The sequence below is a fragment of the Sapajus apella genome, unplaced genomic scaffold, assembly GCF_009761245.1.
Source record: "Sapajus apella isolate SASKATOON/1434 unplaced genomic scaffold, GSC_monkey_1.0 scaffold96, whole genome shotgun sequence".
Lineage (NCBI taxonomy): Eukaryota > Metazoa > Chordata > Mammalia > Primates > Cebidae > Sapajus > Sapajus apella.
The window spans coordinates 1,491,273-1,514,292 of record NW_022437036.1 but is presented as its reverse complement, the minus strand read 5'-3'; the positions used below and the strand labels follow the sequence as shown (position 1 = coordinate 1,514,292).

Below are 23,020 nucleotides of genomic sequence, written 5' to 3'. Positions count from 1 at the left end.
CCCCCCCCCCCCCCCCCCCCCCCCCCCCCCGTTTTCCCCAAACGCAGTGCCAGTGGTGTGCCTTCTGGGTGCGGGGCATGGGAGAGGCCACAGAGACAGTCTCCTTCTGTGAGGCTGGGAAGGTGGTTGGGGCAACTTGGGGCGGATCCAGAGTTGCCAGGCTCAGCTCCTGTCTTCTCCCCTCCTGTTGAGGGGATGGAGCCCATGCCTGTGACCTCCCTGGAGTCCATGGCTGGGCCTTGGACATCTCTGAATTCCTTAAGATCTAATGGAAACATATGTGCTGGCACCGGCATCGCCGAAGGAAGAGGCCCCTTTCATCAGCTTCTCAAAAGGCTTTGTGTCCCCAACAGGTGATGTTCCTCTCCTCTGCAGAGCAGCCCCAGACTGGCTTTGCCAGTGCTTCCCAGTTGCCTCCCCTGGCCCAAACATGGGAGTCAGTGGAACCTGATGCTACCTTGGGCCAGTTCCTAGTTTAGCCTCAGCTTTCGGGTCTGCATGATGGGGTGGTCACGGCATTGACCTCAGAAGGTAGAGCATTCAGGAGATAACGCGTGGGAAGTGTTTGCATGGCTCCTAACACATAGAAGCGCTCACAGGTGCCATTAGTGCTGGATGGTGGGGACGGTGTTTCTGCTGGGAAGGTTGTGAGGATCTGCGTGTGGCGGTGGCATGTGGTAAGGTGCATAAAACTGGAGCCGAGCAGCCAAGGGCCCTCCTAGGATCTGAGCAAAGCGCCGTGGGAACGCAGGTGGGAAGCCCCCTTGGGAATCAGTTTGGCTGAGAGGTGCGTGGCATGGGGGGCTCCAGCGCTGGAGAAGAGGGCTGGTCAAACCAAAAGCCCTTAGCGGGAGGCTGGTGTCCAAGAAGGAAGTCAGGGCAGGTTGGGCACTTTGAATGACACCTTGGACTTGAGCAGCCTTGGAGGTGTGGGGTTTCCCCCATTCTGGGTGAGCTAAGGAAGCCATGGAGTGAAGGATCCAGGCAGAGTTGCCCACCTCTGCCCAGTTTGGGTGGCTGGCATTCCCCCGGCTCCCCCCACACCCCCATCGACAGCCTTCCAGCTGACCTTCTGTAGCTGCCTGGGCATCCCATGTATGCCAGTTTGCCCAGTGGGGGGAGGCAGCAGTGCCAGGCAGGGTGTCACCTGCCTGTCACTCCCTGGGCCCTAACTGACCCTCCACTGGCCACCACCCTGGTGGGCTGGGGGTTGGGGGGTTGGAACTAAGCTCCTAGTCCCCCCAGCTGCATGTAGAACTCGTGGCTATAGGTGTCCCATCAGGGAGGCCCCTCCCACAGGCACTGGTGGGAGCAAGAGTCTGTAGCGAGAGGCCCTCTGTCACCAGAGGCAGCAGCCACTCAGCCCTTCAGACGGTGGGCAGTGGAGGGGTCAGCACTGTCACTGCTCACCCAGGAGGTGCCCCTGCTCAGACACCCACTCTGCCCTCTCCCCTGGCAAAAGGCCAGGAGCTCACAGGCCTCCTGCAATCCTCAAAAACAGCCGCAAAGCACAGGGGTGTGAGAACAGCTCGGCTCCGCCCCCCAGAAAGCGTCCTTCCCTGTGCTCGGCCTCTCTGCCGGCCGGTCACTTGGGACTGGGCACCTACAGGACATCCCTTCACCTCCCAAAGCGCCACCTGCCCAGCCTTATTGCTCAGAGCCTGCGAGGCAGATTGGGCCAAGTTACGCTATGTCCAGCCACGGTCACTCGTCCACTCAAAGAGGCCACATCCACACTGGGACAGACCCCAGCCCTGCGGACGCGGTGCTGGCCAAGCATTGCTGGGTGCTCCTGGCCTCCTCCACACCCTTGGAGAACGTCGTTTCCATTTTTCTTTAACGGGTGGCTGATTACAAGGGCACTCCTCCATCCGAGGCTGACGGCCTGGGGCTTCCCATGGCCCTGATGCCAGCTGCTATGTGGCTTGAAAAGAACATTCCTCGTCAGAGAGGCCTGGCCTCCCTCCACCCCGCCCTGCCATCCGCCATTTCACGAGAGGTTTTTCCAGATGAGGGGGTTTATGTTCCCGCGTGGGCTTCTGGGCGACTGGCACATCTGCATGAACAGCTGCTGTTTTCAGATGGGGATGTCTGGCTGAGGAGGGCTGGATACCCTCAGGGAAGTGTCTCCCTCTCAGCGACGTGTCTGGAAGTGCTGGGGCAGTGGCCAAGCAAACGGCCCTCTTTCCAAAACAGGGGTCCCTTCCTGCCTTGGTGTCTCGGCAGAATTTTGGCCTGGGCACCTGCAAACAGAAATTGTGTTTGGAAATGAGGCAGCTTTGTGAGAACATTCTGGAGCAACAGGATGATCCTCCCTGAAGCTGGCTGGACACTTTCCCGAGTGTGTAGCGGGGGGTGGGGGTAGATAGTGGAGCTGCGCTCTCAGGCCAGCAGGCAGGACCCGGTGCCCAGGACCCTCCCAAAGGCCCCAGACCTGGCCCCGGTGCAGCAGGGCGACTGGGAGGAGGTGCTGGGGGCTCAGGGACCTACAGGATGCCCGGCCCCTTCTCTAATCCACCCGTACGTGTGAGCCCGCACAGGCAGACGGACCTTGCTCCTCGTCTGGTCCCCCATGGCCGGGGCCCAATCTCCCAGCTTTGACCTCAGCGGTGAAAGGTCCTGGTGGCACGGGCTGTGTGGCGGGGCTCAGGGCTGATGGCGCAGGCTGTGGACCAGCAGAGTCCCGCGCTCATCCGTCCGCGGAGTGTGTACTGAACGTGTGTGTGCCCAGGACCCACAGTGCCAGGGGCCTGTGAGTTCCGGTGTCACATTCAAATCTGATGAGACGGCTGCAGCCTTTGAAACGGTTTGAGAGACCCGCCCCCACCATGGCCACGCACAAAAGCAAACCCCCCCAGCCTCAAAGGCACGAGTCCATTAGACCCTCCTGAGCGGCCGTGAGGTGCCTTTCACCATCCTTCATCGCTGCCATTTCCTGCACCAAGGGAGCCCTGCTCCTGCGGGCTCAGCCTCCCTGTCTGCTCCTTCGTTTCCTCGGAAAGCCTCCTTGATACTTAGTACAAACAGGAGTGCTCTTCACTCAGAGGGCACCCCTCCCTCCCGGGACAGAGGGGGCCTCGACTCCTGCAGGAGAAACTGGTGACCACAGCCCCTGCTACGGAGGCGTCCAGGAGCAGACAGATTGCAGGGCAAGTTGGCCAACACCCCGGCCGTTCAGGGCAGAATCCCGGGAAAGAGCAGCACTGAGGCAGGGAAGTAGACGGAGTCCAGTGAACTCGGGCCACGGATTGTTCCAGGGCTCCGTCCCGTGCTCCAGGCAACACCCAGCAACCTCTGAAGGCCACGCCCTTGTTCTTAGGAAAGATACAGGGGTGTTCAGAGTGTGGAGTCTGCAACTGATTCTCAGACCGTTCAGAAAAAAGGGCGTGGCCAGGTGGAAGGAGAGCAAGCAGGTAAAGAATCAAGTGAGGGACCACTCCCGGGGCCACGGGCGTTGGGCTGCAGACCTGCCGTGGGCAGCGGAGCGTCCGGGGTCTTCCTCCTGCAACTGTTCTGCAGCGGGAACGTTTTCAAGTTAGAAAGTTGCAGGAAAGGCTGGGCGACGTGGCTTACGACTGTAATCCCAGCACTTGGGGAGGCCAAGGCAGGCAGATCACCTGAGGTCAGGAGTTCGAGACCAGCCTGGCAAACATGGCGAAACCTCATATTTACTAAAAATACAAAAACTGGCTTGGTGTGGTGAAGGACGCCTGTAATCCCAGCTACTCGGGAGGCTGAGGCAGGAGAATCGCTTGAGCTCACAGAGGTTGCTGTAAGCGGAGATCCCGCCACCACACTCCAGCCTGGGCAACAAGAGCAAAACTCAATCTCAAAGAAAAAAAAAAAGAAAGAAAGTTGCAGAAGAAGGAGTTCTTGGAGGGGTCATTAGGGACAGAGGCGTTTACACCAGGGAACAGCCTGCCCCACTCTGACCTCCCCTGGGGACGGGGAGGGGCCCACACCATGCAGCTGTGGGCAGCTCCCGCTCCAGCTGTGGCAGCCACGGTGTCCTCATCTCCAGCCCAGGGCGTCGAGGGCTGTTGGTGCGGGGCCGAGAGTCACACACTTCCTCCAGTCGGAAAAGGCCAGGACCCTGTAGAGGAAAACAAGGGAGCATTTTCTCTGCCTTTTCTATTCAAAAGGTAGTTTAGAGTGTCCCAAGAGCAGAGGAAGGGCAGTTTGTCAGTAAGTGAAGAAGCAGTGGGAGTCTTTATTAGAATACCACCATCAGGCGCAAGCCTGATAAATTAACAGATGCACCGATTCTTGACAGCCGCCAGTGTCACGAAGGGGAGGGAGTTAGGTGTGAGGTGAGCCCTGGTGTGCACACACCCCGTGACATCCTTGGATCAAAGCCACTGAATCTGACAGAGCCCCTGATGCCGCTGCCACACACAGGACACACCAGAGACAGAGGAACATGGACAAAGGCCCCATTAGGATCCAGCCAGCAAAACCCAGACCACAAGAAACACCTCCAGACAAACAGTGAGGGAACCAGAGATGGTGGCCTTGATTTTTTTTTTTTTTTGAGATGGAGTTTCGCTTTTGTCACCCAGGCTGGACTGCGATGGTGTGATCTCGGCTCACTGCAACCTTCGCCTCCCAGGTTCAAGTGATTCTCCTGCCTCAGCCTCCCGAGTAGCTGGGATTACAGGCACCCACCACCACGCCTGGCTAATTTTTGTATTTTTAGTAAAGACAGAGTTTCCCCATGTTGGCCAGGCTGGTCTTGAACTCCTGACCTCAGGTGATCCGCCCATCTCGGCCTCCCAGGCAGTCTTGATTCTTAGCAAAGGCTTGGACAAGTCAACCTGTCACACAATCCTGGAACCAAAGCCAATCGTTCTTCATGCCGAGAAGCAGCTAAAAAGTTTGGGAAGTTGAATGGCCACAAATTCTTGTTGTCCAGAGTTATTGTGGGTATGGTTTTCAAAACGGTCCTGATCTCTTAGAGGTGCATACGGAAGTGTTTATGGACGGAATGATGCCGCGTCTCAGATTTGCTGAAGCGTGATCTGGGGGAGGGGCCCTAGGACGGCCACAGAGGTGACAAGATTGGTCTGAAGTCTGTAATTGTGGAAAGCGGGTGTTGATGACATTCTAGGTATATGTTTGAAAAATGTTGTAATTAAAAGTTTTCAAAAGGTTAAGGTGCTCTGTGTTGGAATAAAGAATTTGGCGTCTGAAATCAGATGTTCAGACTGCAGCTCTGAGGCTGCAGGGATCGAGGGCAGGACGGGACAGGGAGGCGGCCTTGGGCTCGTTCCAGGCACCAGACCTGCCTGTTGGGGCCAGGTAGGAGATGGCAGGTGAGAACGTGCAGACGGACCACGCGTGTCCCCGTCTGTACCCCTTAACCCCGTGTCCCAGATGAAGCCAAGGGCAGACCACCTGGGCACATCACGTGGCTGGAGACAGGCCTAGAGCGGCTCTCAGCTGGGGAGGCCTGGGCTGACCCTGAGGTCTCTCCATGGGACAATGGTCAGGCTTTTGGGTGTGACGGGCAAGGTGGGAGTGTGTGGGGCTCAGAGCTGGCCACAGTGGCTCTGAGTGGGCTTGGAGTCCTCGGGAGTGACTTGCCCCAGAGCAGTTCAGGCTCACCTGTTCACAACTCTGAACCGGGACCCAGGGTCGGCTCTCCTGGGCCGTCCTGCACTCAGACTGACAGCATTCTGAGGACATTCAACTCCAGGAACAAACGGGGTCCTGGGGCTGTGCCTGCAGTTCTGTGGGTGCTGAGGGCAGCAAGCGGGCATGGCCGCCTGTACTTGCCACCCCACAGGCGAGGCATGGCCTCAGGCAGCAGCCCTCGGGTCTCCAGGCTGTTCTCAGGGGTACCGGGGCTCCCATCTGGCCACATCTGCTGATGGGCACAGACGGCCGGGGCTAAGCAGGGCCCGAGAGGCCTGTGCACAAGGCCGGGGCTGCCTTCGTTTTTCTGTCACAGAAATAAATGCCCGCGTGGTTCTCTAGCAGTTTATATTAAGAGAAGAAAAAAGCTTTTCTTTATTTTTAACTCATGGTGAAACACACAGCGCATAAGATGTGCCGTCTTACCGTTGGTGACAGCACAGTTCAGCGGGGAGGAACACGTTCACATTGCTGTGCAAACATTGCCACTATCTGCCTCCAGAACCTTCTCTCTCCCCAAACCAAAACTCTGTCCCCATTAAACCCTGGCCCCCAGAACCTGGTGACCTCTCTTCTGCTTTCCGGCTCAGGGAGATGATGACTCAGACTGGCGAATCTGTCTTCCCCGGGTCTCCTTGAAGACGCGGTTCACGAAGGCGCTTTATGTGAAAGACCCCAGACTCCAAGGCCCTGGGTGGTCCAAGAACTTGAGGTTCTGGAAAAGGATGAGCCATTGGGCCAGGGGGAAGGTCGGAGGAGGGGTGGGGTGGCCACAGGGGCGCTGGGAGCTCTGGGGTGACGGAAATATTCTGTATCTTGGTTGAGGCTCTAAGCTCGTGGAGCTGTAGATTGAGGGGTGGACCTCAGGCGTGTTAGTTGCGGGTGGATCCCAGGCGTGTTAGTCGCAGGTGGACCTCAGGCGTGTTAGTCACGGGTGGACCTCAGGCGTGTTAGTCACGGGTGGATCCCGGGCGTGTTAGTCGTGCCTCCGTGAGTCTGTGAGAAACAACAGCAGCAGACAGTGGCCAAGCTGCCGTGGCCCAAGGCTGTGTGGGGCGGCCGGGTCCTCCCTCCCGCAGGCCTGTGTGCACTCCAGGTCTTCCTCCCCCGGATGGCCACAAAGGGCTTAAAGGCCCAAAAGAAGCCAAGGAATCCTGGGGGCCTGAACTCCCCACGCTGCGGCCCCTCCCACCCTGACCAGGCTGCTGCCCATGCAGTGGCAGCTCTGCAAGCGAGGCACGGAGGGGAATGGAGATCCTGGTTCTTGGCACTGAGGTCACAGCTGTGGGGTCCGCCTGCCCCCGACACCCCTACTGTTCCCCAGCCACGCCCTGGCATTTGCTCTTGTCACCGCCAGTGAAGGTGCAGTGGCTGAGGGGCTGGTCCCATCCCTGCAGCATCCCAAGGGGAATGCACAGCTCTGGAGAGGGACCCTGGGCTCCGCAGCGTCAATGAAGAAACTGAGGCCCAGAGAAGGCCAAGGCGCCTACCCCACCTCGGTGCCCACTGCTCTTCCCAAAAGCATCACCAGTGGGGCACCACCACCCACCCCAGGAGGCCGAGGAGAGATCCGTGGGTCCGGAGTGCCATGTGCACCTGGCACAGGTTGGAGAGCCTGGCGTGCTGACCCCTCACCCCGAAGCCACCTGTACCTGCTTTGGGACTTTACATCCCCAGGCACCTGTGGGGCTACGTCCTGCGTACCCAGAGCTGGCTCCTGAAGGCAGGCAGGGGAGCAAGGAGGAGACCAGGAGAATGCTTCCCGAGAATGAGTGGTTCAGGTCCCCAGTGACACGGAGCGGCTGGCTTGCCAGAACCCAGGTTCAAATCCCAGCTTCACTGCTGGCCAGTAGTGGGACTCTGGGAAAGTGGTGTGACCATCTGTGCCTCTGTTTCCCCATCAGCCAACTGGAGCTAGGGATTGCCCTGTGGTCTCATGAGTTAATGACATAAAATGCTGGAGCCTGTGTCTGGGCGGAAGAGGGACCCAACCACCAGTGTGCACGATTCGTGTTCTCCCCTCCGAAACAGCAGACGTGCAGCAGGGCTTGGGAGGGCTGGGGGCGCCCCAGGCAGGAGGAATTCTCTGAGCGCCTGGGCTAACCTCTTCCCTCCTTCACTCATTGTTCATTCACTGAACACCTACTACTTGCCGGGACAGGGGCACAGTGGCCCGAAAAACTGGCAAAAATTTCTGGCCCCCTGAACTCACGTCCCATCAGAGAAGACAGAAAATAAGCAAAATAAATAGGCACAATACCTGACTGGCAGGGAGTAACAAGAGCCACAGAGAAAACCGCTCGGAGGAGCGTGGGGTGTAGGCAGGTCAGGAAGGTCTCATGCAGACCCTGCAGGAGTGCTCCTGCGGGTGTCAGGGAAGATGCCAGGTGTGGGAACAGCAGGTGCAAAGGCCCTGGGGCAGGCACATGCTGGGTGTGCTGGAGGAGCAGGGCTGGCCTGGCTGTTGGGGTGGCACAGCAGAGCGAGCAGAGGGCCGTGCCAGAAGCCACGGCAGACCACGCGGGCCTCATAGCCCTCACCACGGCTTTTATTCTAGGAAAAGGGAGTGGCTGTGGGAGATTCTGGGCAGAGCCGCCATACGACTTACATGTTAAAGGGGCAGTTCTGACTGCTTTGCTGAGAATGCATTTCAGGGTCAGGGGGATGGTTGGGAAGCTGCAGCCAGATGCTGGGGACCAGGTGACCTGGACCAGGCTGGGGTGGAGAAGGTGGTGAGGAGTGGTCGGACACCAGAGACGTGGTTTTCTTGGTTCTTACTTCATTTTTCCATTGACACGCAGTACGATTCCCCCTCCTGTGCTTGCTCGCACCTGTGAGCTTCGATAAATGCCATTGCGCATCTCCACTTCGGAAGACAGAGACCAGCCCCATCCCCCCAGCCCCAGCCCCTGTCACCCTGCGGCCCACCCGCCCCCATGCCGGCCCCTCCACCGGCTGTCCACTCTCCTTCCCCGCAGCCTTGCCTTTCCTGGGATGTTGTGAGTGGAGCCAGCTGGGAAGCGGCCTCTCGAGCCGGCCTTCCTCCACTCCATCCTCAGAGCCGTCGCCTGCGCTGACGGGCATTCCTCGTTCCTGCGGAGTCGGGTCCGTGTGCGGATGGACATTTCGTTGATTTGCCCACCCAAGGACACCCGGGTTGTTTGAGGTTTGGGTGATGATGAATAAAGCAGCTACACATATTCACACACAATGATTTTGTGTGAATATACATTTTCATTTCTCGGGAGTAAATACACAGGCTTCAGATTGCTGGGTCATACAGAAAGTGTGTGCTTGCCGGTGTTTCCAGTGCAATGCGCTGTTTTGCACGCCCCTCGCCCTCACCCTAACCCACACAGAAGCCGGGGTCCCTAACCCACACAGAAGCGGGGGTCCCTCTGCGTCCGGCTGGCTCTTGGTCTTGCCCCGCTGCTCTGGCTATGACTTACGGTGGTGAGTAGGCGTGGTGACAGGAGACATCCTTGCCTTGCTCCCAATCCTTTTTTTTTTCTTTCAAGACAGGGTCTCCCTCTGTCGCCCCGGCTGGAGTGCAATGGTGCAATCTCAGCTCACTGCAACCTCTGCCTCCCAGGCTCGAGCGATTCTCCTGCCTCAGCCTCCTGGGTAATTGGGATTACAGGCACCTGCCACCATGCCCAGCTAATGTTTTTGTATTTTTTGTGGAGATGGGGTCTTCCCATGTTGCCCAGGCTGGTCTCAAACCCCTGGATTCAAGCGATCTTCCTGCCTTGGCTCCCAAAGTGTTAGGATCACAGGTGTGGGCCACCAAACCCACCCTGCTCCCAGCCTCAGGCAGAAAGTCTTCAGTCTTTCTGATTCAGTGTGAAGTTTTTACTTTTTAGCTTTCTGGCAGTTTTTTTAGTTTTCATTTACCCATACTAATAGGAGCGTATCTTCTTGTGGTTTCAGTTTGCATTTCTCTAGTGGCTGATGATGTTAAGCATCTTTTCCTGTGTTTATGTGGCATTTACCTACCCTCTTTGCTAAAATGTCTGTTCTAATTGTTTGCCATTTTTAAAAATTGGGTTGTTTTCTTACGGTTCAGTTTTGAGAGTTTTAAAAACACATTCTGCACAGAAGACCTTTGTCGGATATGTGGTGTGCAGCTGTTTCCCCCCACGTGGCTTTCTGCACCTTCTCCTAACAGTGTATTTCACAGCAAAAAGGCGTCGTTTTGGTAAAGTCCGACATACCGAAAATTTTATGGATCACTCTTTGGGTTTCGTGTCTGAGAATTCAGTGCCTTACCCAAGGCCACGAGGATTTTCTTCTGTACCATCTTCTAGAAGTTGTATAGTTTTACATTTACGTTTATCAGCCATCTTGAGCTCATTTTTCTCTTAGGTGTGAGGCACAGGTCCTCATTTGCATATGAATATGCAAATGTGCCAGCATCCCGTGACAGGATGACCCTTTTTCCATGGACATTTCTTTGTGCCTTGGTCCAGATAAGTAAGCAGTCCACACCTGTGGGTCTACATCTACTTTCCTTTTATGATTATTACTTTTTTGAGACTGAGTCTCGCTCTGTCGCCCAGGCTGAAGTGCAGCGGCGTGATCTCAGCTCACTGTAACCTCCGCCTCCTGGGTTCAAGCGATTCAATCCCACACTCTCTTAATTGCCTTTGCTTTACAGGAAGTCTTTCAAGTAGCGTGAGTCTTCCAACTTTGTTCTCTTTTTCAGAATTCTTTCGGTTATTCTAGTTCCTTCAGTTTCTATGGAAATTTTAGAATCAGCTAGCTACAAAAAAAGCCTGCTGGGATTTTGACTGGGATTTTGTTAATGTGGGGGGGGGGCGGATTTGGCATTTCCATTTATCTGGGTCTTCTTTGATTTATTTTATAAGTAGTAGTGGTTTTCAGCAAGTAGATCCTACTCATTTTTTTAGATTTATGCCTGAGTATTCATGGTTTTGGTGCTATTGCACATGGCACCCTTCTCGAAATTTTCTATTTTCAGTTTTTCATGGCTAATTAGTTTTGTATACTGACTTTGTATTTTGCATCCTTGATAAACAAACTCATTAATTCTAATTTTTTTTGTAAGTTACTTGGCATTTTCCACATAGACAGTCATGTTGCCTAGGAATAAAGAAAGTTTCTGTTTTGGTTTTGTTTTGTTTTGAGACAGAGTCTTGCTCTGTCGCCCAGGCTGGAGTGCATTGGTGCAATCTCAGCTCACTGCCACCTTCACCTCCTGGGCTCAAGCGATTCTGCTGCCTCAGCCTCCTGGGTAGCTGGGATTACAGGCACCTGCCTCCACACCTGGCTAATCTTTTGTATTTTAGTAGAGACAGGGTTTCACCGCGTCACCCAGGCTGGTCTCGAACTCCTGAGCTCAGGCAACCCACCCACCTCGGCCTCCCAAAGTGCTGAGATTATAGGCATGAGCTACCATGCCCGGCAGAGAGGTTTTTTGCCTAATTGCCAATGAATGTTAAATTTTGTGCACTGAATTTCCAGTCTCGTCATGTGGTAAGATCATGTGGATTTTCTCCATTAGTCAGTTAATATGGTGAATTATATTGATCACTTTCCAGTTGTGGTAAAATGTACATCACATACAATTTATCACTTTAATCAGTGTAAGTGCACGGTTCTGTGGCACCAAGTACATCGTCAGGCGACCGTCCCCACCCTCCCCTCCAGGCCCTTTTCATCGCCCCAAACTGAAGCTCTGCACCCGTTAAACACTCGCCCCCACTTCCTCCTCCCACCGTCCGACTTCTTGTCTCTGTGAGTTTGACCACTCTAGGTGCCTAATATAAGTGGAAAGCCTTGGTTAATTTTCCAGCCTCACACTCCTGGAACAAACCTCATTTGGTCATGTATTAGCTGGTTTTGGCTTGCTGGCATTTTGTTGAGAACTTTTGTGTCTATGCTCATGAGAAATATGGGTCTATAACTTTATTTTCTTGGGTTATCTTTATCTGGATTTGGTATCAGAATAATATGGGCCTCATAAAGTGAGCTGGAAAGTTCTTGTTCCTTTCATGTTTTCTGTAAGAGGTGTAGAAGCTTTGGCACGTTCTCTAGACAGCTATGAATTCAATTATTTTAAAAGAGAATGGACACAGTGGTTCACGCCTGTAATCCCAGCACCGTGGGAGGCCGAGGCAGGCGGATCACCTGAGGTCTGGCGTTTCAGACCAGCTTGGCCAACATGGTGAAACCCTGTCTCTACTAAAAATACAAAAATTAGCCGAGTGTGGTGGTGTGTGCCTGTGGTCCTGGCTACTCAGGTGGCTGAGGCAGGAGAATCTCTTGAGTCTGGGAGTCAGAGGTTGCAGTGAGCCAAGATCACACACTATACACCAGCCTGGGTGGCAGAGTGAGACTCCATCTCAAAAAAATATATATTTTAAAAGACAAAGGAATATTCACATTATATATTTCTCCTTGAGTAAGTGTTACTAATTTGTATCTTTTGAGGAATCGGTCCATATAATCTTTTTGTCAAATTTTAGCACATACGTTTATGTGTGGTATTCTCTCATCAGCCTTTGAGTGAGTGTGGGGTCTATGAGAGTGTCCCCTTTTTCATTTCTTTTTTTTTTTTTTTTGAGACGGGGTTTCGCTCATTTTACCCAGGCTGGAGTGCAATGGCGTGATCTCGGCTCACCGCAACCTCCGCCTCCTGGGTTCAGGCAATTCTCCTGCCTCAGCCTCCTGAGTAGCTGGGATTACAGGCACGCGCCACCATGCCCAGCTAATGTTTTGTATTTTTAGTAGAGACGGGGTTTCACCATGTTGACCAGGATGGTCTCGATCTCTTGACCTCGTGATCCACCCGCCTCGGCCTCCCAAAGTGCTGGGATTACAGGCTTGAGCCACCGCGCCCGGCAGCCCCTTTTTCATTTCTAATCTCAGGAATCTGTGCCTCCTCTTTTCTCCTTGGTCAATATGGCTACGATTTTATCAACATTATTGTTCTTTTTCAAGAATGAGCTTTTGGTTTCGTGGATTCTTTTCTATTATCTTTTAGCTTTCAATTTTGTTTATTTCTATTTCTTTCTTCATTTCCTGTTTTCTGCTTGCTCTTCTTTTCCTAGATTTCCTAAGGTGGAAGCTTAGATTATTGATTTAAGATCTTTATTCTTTTCTACTGTAAACATGAAATGCTATAAACATTCTCCTACTCCACCCTGCTTTAGTGGCAATTCAAAAATTTTTTAACATTGTTTTGTAATTTAGATCAAAACATTTCCTCATATCTCTTGAGGCTCCCTCTTTAAACTCTGAGTTACTTAGAAGTGTGTTGTTCAGTTTCCAAGTGTTTGGGATTTTCCAGATGTCATTTTGTTATCCATTTCTACATTAACCCTGTTATGTTTAGAGAACAAACTTGCATGATTTAAATTCTGAAATTTGTGAATTCTCGCTTCATGGTTTAGGGTAATGGTCTGTGCTGTTGACTATCACGTGCACACTTGAGCACACGTGTTGTGCTACCGTTGCTGGGTGTATCATTGCAGGAACGTCAGTTTGTTTGATGGTGTTATAGTATTTAATTCTAGAATTTTTATTGGTTGTTTTAATATAGTTTCTTTTTCTCTTTTAAGCACTTTCATTGTGCCATTTATTTCAAGAGAGTTACCTTTACATCAAGGAGCATGGTTACAAAGCCTGCCTTAAAGTCTCTGTCTGGTCATTCCACCCTCTGGGTCATCTCGAGGGTGGCAGGTGTTGATTACTTTTCCTGAGAGTTAGTTCCACTTCCATGGTTCTTTTCATGTTAGCTAATTCAGAATTACTTCCTAACAGTTTGAAATTTGTTGTAGCTCCTTGGGTTATGTTAACTCCTCTGGAGAGGCAGCCAGCATGGTTGGAGCTGTGGCTTTCCCGTCTCACCGTCTGTCTGTGGAGGGTTCAACGTCAGGCCTGTTTTCAGGTCTTTGCTGGGCTGCCCGGCCATTCCACATGCAAGTGCCATTTTGGGCAGGCTTGGCGCTTGGAGATGGCTTACGTCCTAATGGTTTCAAGCCCTGGACTATAACTGTTTGGGTGTGTTCCTCACGTACAGCAATCCCAGGACTCGTGCTGACTCATACACAGCACTGGGGGTTCCCTTGTTCAGCTCTGTGCTCTCTGAGATTTCCTCCCACTCTCTGGTTTCCAGGGATCCTCTTCCTAGTCCTCCAGCCAGGAAGCCAGTGTCCTCTACCGACTTCTTCAGACCCATCTCTCAGTATTTGCTCTTGGAATGGTTGCCAGGACTGTCCGTAAAGCCTCTGAGTGGTCAGAGTCTGATCAGAGCTCAGTCGTGCTGATTTACACCTGACACCTCCTGCTTCTCACTGTCCACCTTGAGGTCTGTTTCGATTGACTCATTGTTTTCTGGTCAGTGGGTCACATTTTCCTTCTTTCTTTGCGTATCTGACAGTTCTTTGATCTATACTAGACCTTGTAGACGGCACACTGAAGAGACCGGACTGTGCTGTGTTCCTCTGGAGCGTGTGGTTCTTGTCTTGGCAGGCAGTGCGGTGGCAGACTCGTCCTCTTGAGCATGGGTCAGCTTGCTCTCGTGCTTAGCTGAGGCAACTACAGAGAGCCCAAGACATGTTCCAATCCCTTCTCACTTGGAAGAACTCGGCGTGTACGCTCAGCCTCCTCCGTGGAGTTTGTCCCTTTGGTTTTAGGCTTAGCTGGGGCGGGTTCAGAGGCCCCACTCAGGGCTTATTCTTCCACAGGAGGAAGGCTTCCTGGCATCTCTGTTGGTGCTCGGTGTGTTCATGAGGCTTCTTCCCTCTAGCTCTGCCCGGATGCCAGCCGCCTCCGATAAGCCTTTCGTGGTCTTGTTCTGTACATGCCGGGCCAGCACGTAGCCCGTAGGAAAGCCCGTGTAGGCTTCCGAGGACCTTCACCATGCAGCCTCCCTCTCCAGCCCCAGGCTCTGCAGATGCAGCCTCGGCCACAGCCGCATCTCTGACCTCTGCCTCCTCGTCTCAGATAGCAACGTCTGCCTGGACCTCAGCTCTTCCGTCTCCATCAGGACGCTGTCCCCAAGCAGAGATGTGGTGGTGATGGCCTCACCCTGCTAGAATCCCTGCTCTCAGGGGACACAGTCCTGAGGCTTGTCCAGTGCCTGATACATCGTGTACAATTTTGTGGTTGTTTATGGCAGGAGAGCTAGTCCAGTACCCCTAGTGAAAGTCATCCGTAGATTTTAAACACTGCTTACTTTCAAAAGATCTGAGGCAGCTATGATGAAAGACCTGGGCTCAAAGGGATTATTAAAACAATGTTGCAAAAGAACACATAACAAAGAAATAGTTATCCAAGAAGCACAGGCTGAGGACACCAATGTGTTTGGGTAAATCTTACACTGAAGCTTATGAAACAGAACAACATTATTTGGACTTAAATGTTTATAGCCTGTTGTCTGTGAAAAGGTGAACATATTGTAAATTTCAGTAACTCTCCTTTGATATATTCAAAGGTTAAGAGAATTCTTTTGAGAGCCTTGTTTTCTTATAACTCAAGAATGGTTCCTCTACTTAAAAACACACACTTCCAGACTCAGCATTCAGGGAGTACGGGGGCTGCTTAGGAATCATTCCTGCTCGGGAATTAGCCATAACTGCTCACACCGGCCACCGGACACTGTTGCCCCAGGGTGTCCCTTCACAGTTGTTTGGCAGAATCACGAAGTCCCCAGCTCCTGGGAGGCAGGGAGAAACCCAAGCGCGTCTGGGCCGTGTCACTCCAGAGCCGCGCCAGGAGCTGTCCGGGAGCCAGGGCGAGGAGCGCTCATTTGTCCACCTGTCGGCCTCGGGCTGTGTGCCCAGCAGGATGTACACGGTAGGAAGCAGCTGTCGGGGGTCACTATTTATTGCCTGCAGATCAGGAATAAGCCGTTCCATCTGGGATGACCCCACGGTGGAGGGCCAGATCCAGGCTCCCCGACCGGGGCTCCCCAGCAGTTCCCATCACCGCCGTCCCGCCCTGCACCCTTCAAGCACAGAAGTGGCCAGCAGGGGCAGGGGTCTTTCCAGCGGCCTGAAGCTCCCCTCTCTGGACTGTCCTCAGCACAGGGAGCCCCCAAGCAGAGCCCCTTGGTTTCCCGTGCCTGTGATGGGCTGGGGGAGGCAGGGCAGAGCACGGGAAACACTGGGGCTGCTTTGAAGCCGGCTTCAGATGAACACACTTGCTCCTGGGTGGTCTCCAGGTGGTCTTCGTGTGGCAGCAGGTCGGATAGAGGCAGCAGCATCTGGAGCAGGAGGCAGAGATGGCAGGGGCCGTGGACAAGGGTCTGGCAGCTCTGTGTCTGCCCAGTGTCTTCAGCCAGCTTGTAGGAGGCAGAGGGAGTGGTCGCTCAGAAGGCCCCTCTGTCCCCACAGGCCTGGCACAGGGTTGACGGCCCACGATTCTGCCCTGCTTGGAAGTCTGCTGTGCCGAAGTGGCCCGTCCTCTCAGGAGCCCTGAGCTGCGGCCTCCCAAGTCCTGGGAGGGGCCGAGAGGACCCTTGCTGTACCCAGGCCCAGCTCGCAAGGCTGCCGCTCTTGGTGGAGCCCTGGGACAGTGGGGCCCCTGCAACCCCAGAGGCCCAGAAGGGCAGGGACAAACACTCAGATGCGGGTGCAGCAACCCAGAAGCATGCCCCAAACCCAAGGAAGCGTGCCTGGAACAGTGAGGGCCTCCGGGGCCCCGACCCTGGCGAGCTTGCCACAGACCCCAAGCGGGCAACTGCAGGGCGCTTGGACGACGTGAACACCCATTAAACTTCCTGCAGTGGATTTTCCTGACAGCGTCTTTAAAATGAGCCCATCTGGCTGGGTGCAGTGGCTTACGCCTATAATCCCAGCACTTTGGGAGGCTGAGGCGGGCAAATCCCAAGCTCAGGAGTTCAAGACTGGCCTGGCCAACATGGTGAAACCTGTCTCTACTAAAAATACAAAAAAAAAAAAAGGAACCCATCTAATGTAGGAAAAATACCTGCGTTTGTGTCTGATCAGCACGGAGATGCTCAGAAAGCCTCCAGCCAAAACCACCGGGGCGGAGAACCGTGTTGACAGCTCCAAACCCAAGCACCTTTCCTGCCTCTGCCTGTCAGGCACAGCCGCAGAGGCCTCCGAGGGTCTCCTGTGCAGGGCAGTCTCTTGGGCTGCCAGAGCAAAGGGCTGCAGGCTCCAAACACAGGAGCGTGGCCTCCAAAGCTCTGGAGGCCCACAGTCCCCGGGAGCTCTCAGGGAGGACCCTCCTGCCTCCTGCAGCTCCTGGTGGCTCCTGGATTCCTTGGCTTGTGGCCGAATCGCTCCCGTGTCTGCCTCTGTCTCCACGTGGCTTCTCTCTGTGTGTCTGTGTCATCTAAGGATGCTGGTCATGAGATTTAGAGCCTACTCTAATCGGGGGTGACCTCACCTCACACAGTCCTCAGCTACGTCTGCACACACTTTTCCTAAATAAGGTCACACAGGTTCCAGTGGACATATCCTTTCGGGGCCATCAGTGACTCCGCAACACCACAATTTAAGGGAACAGGCAGGGGCACCAGGCCCCCCTCCCAGCACACGAGAGCTCACTTCGGGAGCTGCTCCCTGGGGCATAGGATGGGACTCCCTTGTTCCTCGTGGAGAGCCAGCACCACAGCCCCAGAGAAGTGCAAGGGGAGAAACAGGAAGGGGCCGAGGTGGTCCCCCCAGCCCCCAGCCCCAGCTCAATTGCCTAGAACATTCCCGAGACCAGCATCACTCTGGCCTCTCTGCAAGGGGGTAGGAAGAGGAGCAGGGGCAGGAGTGACCTCTCACCGTGGAAGGCGGGAAGGAGCAGCTCGGAGTTTGCTGCCCTCTGCCCACTGTGCGGTGGGCCCGGTCTCCCCTCAGCTGCCTCTCGGGTCCGTCACTGCCCACTCCTCTTGCTCCCTGGGGGCTAAGGTGGAACAAGGTCCCCTGGATTCAAGCCTTAGAACCCTGCAGCCACCCAGCCAGCCACCTCGCCTGTCCACGCCTCAGCACTGTCCCCCACCTGTCCACGCCTCAGCGCTGTCCCTGAGCTCAGTGTCTTCCAGTTGCTGGTTGGAGGTGCCAGCTGGTTCCTGCTGGGTCCGTCCCACAGTGGCACAGGGAGACTCTGGTGGGCACAGGCACCGCCGCCTAAGCTCTGAGTGTTATTGATTGGTACCACCTCCCGTCCCCCGCCTCGAACCCAGAAAGCCTGGAGGAAGGAGGAGGAGGGAGGAAGGAGGGAGGAGGAGAAAGGGGGAAGGAGAGGGAAGGAGTGGGAGGGAAGGGGAGGGATGAAGGAGGGAGGGGGAGGGAGGAAGGAGGGAGGGGGAGAAGGAAGGAGGAAGGGGGAGAAGGGAGGGAAGGGGAGGGAGGAAGGAGGGAGGGAGAGAAGGAAGGGGAGGGAGGAAGGAGGGAGCGGGGAGGAGGAGGAAGGGAAGGGGAGGGAGGCCGGTGGTGGCCAGGATGACCTGACCCAGGAAGAGCCTGGAAAGGAGGCCGGCCCTGGCTCGGGGATCAGGGGACTCTGAGTGGCTCTGCCCTGCACCCTGAAATCTCTGCCCACCAACTGCCTAGACCAAGAGATCTGCAGCCCTGTCCCTGCCCTGTCCCTGCCCTGGGGGCTTGGCCAGAATGTGGGGGCAGCATTTGGGGTAGAATAAAATGGACACGCCCACCTGCCCTTGGGGCAGCTCCATCCCAGCCCGAGGGTGAGCAGCCATTCTGAACCATCTCAGCCCTTCCTGTGGGACCTCCATTCTCCTGATCTCTCCCCAAAATTATCAGCTGGGATCACCTTGCAGAAGCCGCAGTTAAAACCCCAGCGCAGGATTCTGAGGAGAGGGATCTCCCGAGAGGCTCAGTCTCCAGGAGCCAGAAGATTGACCTACGTTTGTTAAGGGAACTGCAGCGACGACTTTTCCATAAATAAAACCTGTTTTCACTTCTCCTGCCCTCAAGAAATTGCTGCTATCTGAGACCAGACCCAGGACGGTGGGCTGCTTACGAAGGAAACCCAAGGGGCACCCGCGGGAACTTGCTTGGCCCTGCACCCACTGCCTGTCCCCGGGAGAATCAGCCATCGGGGCATGGCAGGCTGGAGGACACTGGGGTTGCCGGGACTGCTGGCCGGTGCCTGTAGCCCCGCTCCGGAGGCTGAGGCAGGAGATTCACTTGAGCCTGGGAGGTCGAGGCTGCAGTGAGCCGTGACGGCACCATTTCGCTCCAGCCTGGACCGCAGAGCGAGACCCTGTCTCAAAACAAACACAAAAAAGACGCTGGGAATGGCTTCGGCAATGTGGACAGAGTTCTCGTGTACTGGGTGGGCTGCAACAGGACACGCTCCCCGAGGCACAGCACCTAAGGCAAGCCTGGCCCTGGCGGCGTCGGTAGAGAAGGCTGCAGATGGCCGGGTGCTTCCTGCCCGGGGTTCGGATGTGGCGCCATCCACACTGGAATGGTTTGAGAACCAGATCCAGATGATGGCACGTGCACCTGTCCCTCTGAGCCCCACCTGAAAACTGCTTTGTGGACAGCCGTGGCCTTGAGTGAAAGGGGTCCTGGCAGGAGCTTGCTGGGGTGCACAGCCGGAGGGAGAAAGCTTCCTGTGTCACCCATTTGCTTTGGTTCCAAGGCTCAAGGCGTGCCTGGGGTCCCTGAGAGACCACCTCGTCCACCTGGGAAGCAGGTTGCCTGCGTAAGCCAGGACCGGACGCATGGGTCCCACACAGGAGCCCATGAGGCTCCCGCTGCCCCCGTCCTGAGCTGGGCTCCTGCCGGCTCCCAGCCCCACAGACCCATCACCGTGTGGACGCGCTCTCTGCGGCCGAAGGGCCTGAGGGCCCCGTGTTCTCTCCACCCTCAGGGAACAGCAAGGAACTGGGTGGAAGTGGGGGGTTCCAGCGAGTCCAGCCCAGAGTGCCAGGAGCCGGTGAGCTCGAGAGAGGAGGAAACACTGAAGACACACAGGCTGTCACCGCGTGGGGCCGCGGGCTCTGCCCCAGAGACAGCAGCAGGGACTGCAGGCGGGTCTGGAGCCGGGTCATCGGCACTCAGCGCGGGTCTGAGGAGATTCCAGCGCGGTGCGGCCGCTGGGCAGTGTTCTGAGCCCCCGCTTCCAGCATCGAGGCCACTGTGGGGCCAGCTTAGAGAGGGCGGCTGGACGGGGGTTTCTAGAGGGGAGGCGGGAGTGCCTGAGCCACAAATGGGTTCACCACAAAACCTGTGTCTGGTGTGGTGGCAGGGGGACCTGTGGGCTGGCAGCAGCGGCCAGTTTTCTGAGGGCCAGTGTGGGAACTGAACAAGGGCAGGTGGGCACGGGTGCCCTGGTGAGGGTGGGGCCGAGTGGGAAAAGGGACAGACCTGTGTTCTGGGTGTTCCCACCGTGGGCTGACCCAGCACCAGGTCCCACGCTCACTCACCTCCTATCACAGCTGATGGTGCTGGGGGCCCAGTGAGGCCTAAGGGCTGCCCAAGGCTCAGGGTGCCCTCAGGGCCAAGGCAGGGTCAGTCTAGGCCTGGCCCTGCCATCTGGCTCTTTCGCCCCCTCCTAGGGCTCCTTATGACCACAAGGAAGAGCCACATTGATGTATGAGCAGTGTGGATGGGACAGCAGGGAGGGCTTCCTGGAGGAGGGGCCAAGGTGGCTTTGAAATGGGGGGAAGGGAGTCTCCCAGCATCTGAGCCTTGATCAACAGGAGGGAGATGGGCACCTTGGGGTCGGTGCTCTCCCCTTCCCTCCCCCCACTCAGCCGGACCCCAGGGTTGCCTCCTCCATGACGCCCTATTTCCCCCTCCCTGTGGTCATCCCTCAGCCCACCTGAGGAGGGGGCAGGGCTGGGTGGGTGCCAGCGCTGCTGGTGAGGAACAGACCTACGTCCCCGCAGGAGCGGGTGGAGCTCCCAGGTTTTTACCGTTCAGTCTTTAAAAATGGCAGAGTTCATTTCTCCACATGCCCTCAGTGGCTGTTTCCATTTCGGTGAAAGTGGAGCCGTTTGTGGTTTTCTCTGCCGGCTGCTGTCTGGACCCTATGGCCACAGTGGCCCGGCACGTGCTCTGCGCCCTGCGGAAGACACCGTGGGCACAGCTGGGCTTTCTTTGTGTGCGCCAGCGTTCCTCAGAAAGAGGAAGGAAAGGGAAGGGAGCCGTGAAGGGCAGGCCACACGTGGGCCCAAGCAGCTTTCACGGCAGCTGCTTCCGCCAAATGCCAGCGACACGCGCACAAGGTCACCTGGATAACCCAGCCAGGTGCCCACCCAGCTTCTGTCACCTGCACCCAGAACCAGCCCTCAGTGCAGCCCTCACTCCAGACAGAGGGCCCTCGGGATGCCGCGAAGGGTCTTGGGGTAGATTCTTTTCTGGAGGAAACTGGAGATGCTGAGTCGGAAAGGGACCCTAAGACTGGCCCCTGCCCCCACGCAGCCCTTCCAGTGACACTCAGAAAATGCTGCTGGCAAGAGCCAAGAGGTGGACGTCCAGTCCTCCGTCTGTGCACACCAGAGGGGCTGGCGGCCTGCAGGGAGCTGACCCTGAGATTGAAGCTGTGCCTAGACACACTCACACCATGTCCCAAATGCCAGCCCTCCATGGGTCCACCCAAGTCTGCTTCTCTGCTGTGCCTGTGGCCCCCAGGAGTGGCCATCTGGGTGGTCAAAGCCGCTTCTCCCAACTTGGGAGCTCCGGGAGGAGGGCAGGAGGGCGAGGAGGGGACAGGGATTTAGGTGCAGGTGACGGATGGAGGGCGGGGCCTCAGGGGAGGGCAGGGAAACGCCAGTATAGTTCAGAGCCTTAGGGGCGCAGGAATCTCCCCCAGGGGTGCTTCCAGAATGCAGACCCCAAGGCACACCCCAGACCAACCGGATCAGAATCTCTAGGGCAAGGACCTGGGGCTTGGGGTTTGGGGTTTCTAATTTGTTTTTTTCTGAGTTGGAGTCTCACTCTGTCACCCAGGCTGGAGTGCAGTGGCACGATCTCAGATCTCAGCCTCCCAGGTTCACGCGATTCTCCTGCCTCAACCTCCTGAGTAGCTGGGATTACAGGCACCCGCTGCCACGCCTGGCTAATTTTTTATATTTTTGGTAGAGATGGGGTTTCACCATGTTGGCCAGGCTCGTCTTGAACTCCTGACCTCAAATGGTCACCTGCCTCGGCCTCCCGAAGTGCTGGGATGACAGGCGTGGCATTGAGTTCACAGCACAGCGCTCCCTCGGGCCTCCCAGTGTCTCCGGGGTACATTGTTACCATTAATGAGCCAATATTGATACATTATTAAGGAAAGTGCACAGTTTATATTAGGGTTCCCTCAGTCGTGTACCTTCTGTGGGTTGGACAAATGTGCCATGTCCTGTATCTACCATTCCAGGATCCTGCAGAAGACTTTCATTGCCCTAAAAAATCCTCTGAGCTCTACCTGTTCACCCTTCCCTCCCACAGCCCCTGGTGACCCGCAGCCTTCACTGTCTCGGCAGTTTGTCTTCTAGAGTGCCGTGCAGCTGGGATTGTACAGCACGCAGCCTTTTCAGACTTCTGACGTCTTTCCCTTCCCAGTATGGAGTTAAGGTTTCTCCGTCTTTTCACTGCTTCCTAGCTTGTTCTTTTTTATGGCTGAGTAATATTCCATTACCTGGATGTACCACAGCTGGCTTACTTACTCACCTATCAGAGGACATCTTGGTTTTGGGCATTTATGAATAAGGCTGCTATAATTTACACATGTGCAGGGTTTTGTGTGGTTTTCTTCTCCTTTCAAGGAGGGTGGTCATCGGAACATAAGGCAAAAATATGTTTCACTTTGTAAGAAGTTGCCAAACTGCCTTCCGGTGCAGCTGCGCCCTTGTGGGTTCCCGGCAGCCACGGGTGAGGGTCGTTCTGCTGCTCCGCAGCCTTGCCAGCTTTTGCTGTTGTCAGGGTCTCGGTTTTGGTTTCTGTGACCATTCTCATCGCATCTCACTGTTGCTTTGACATTTCTCTAATGACGTGTGACGTGGCGCATCTTTTCCTAAGCTTATTTTTCCACTGGTGTATCTTCTTTGACGAGGCGTCTATTCAGATATTTTGCCCATTTTTTAATGTTTGTTTCTCTATTGTTGAGGTTTAAGAGTTCTTTATATATTTTAGGTAACAGTCCTTTATCAGATATGTCTTTTGCCAACATTTTCTCCCAGGCTGTTCCTTGTCTTCTCATTTAACAGTGTCATTTTTAGAGCATAATTTTTTAACTTTATAAAGTTTAGCTTATTCATTTTTCCCTTTTGTGGATTATGCTTTTGAGGTTGTATCTAAAAATTCATTGCCAAACCCAAGACACCTAGATTATCTAAAAGCTTCTGTCTTGCATTTTATATCAAATAAAATGTGTTATCTAGAAATTGTACTATCTATCTCGCATTTTCTATTAAGGTATGTGATGCCTTTGAGTTAATTAT

The 23,020-nt window shown here is 55.0% G+C and overlaps 1 protein-coding gene across 1 annotated transcript in view; it reads left to right on the top strand.

Moving 5' to 3' along the window:
- The window catches only part of NTSR1 (neurotensin receptor 1), an 86,424-nt gene that overhangs the window by 1,278 nt on the left and 62,126 nt on the right, over positions 1-23,020 (top strand). The gene's annotated exons all lie outside the window — the stretch shown is intronic.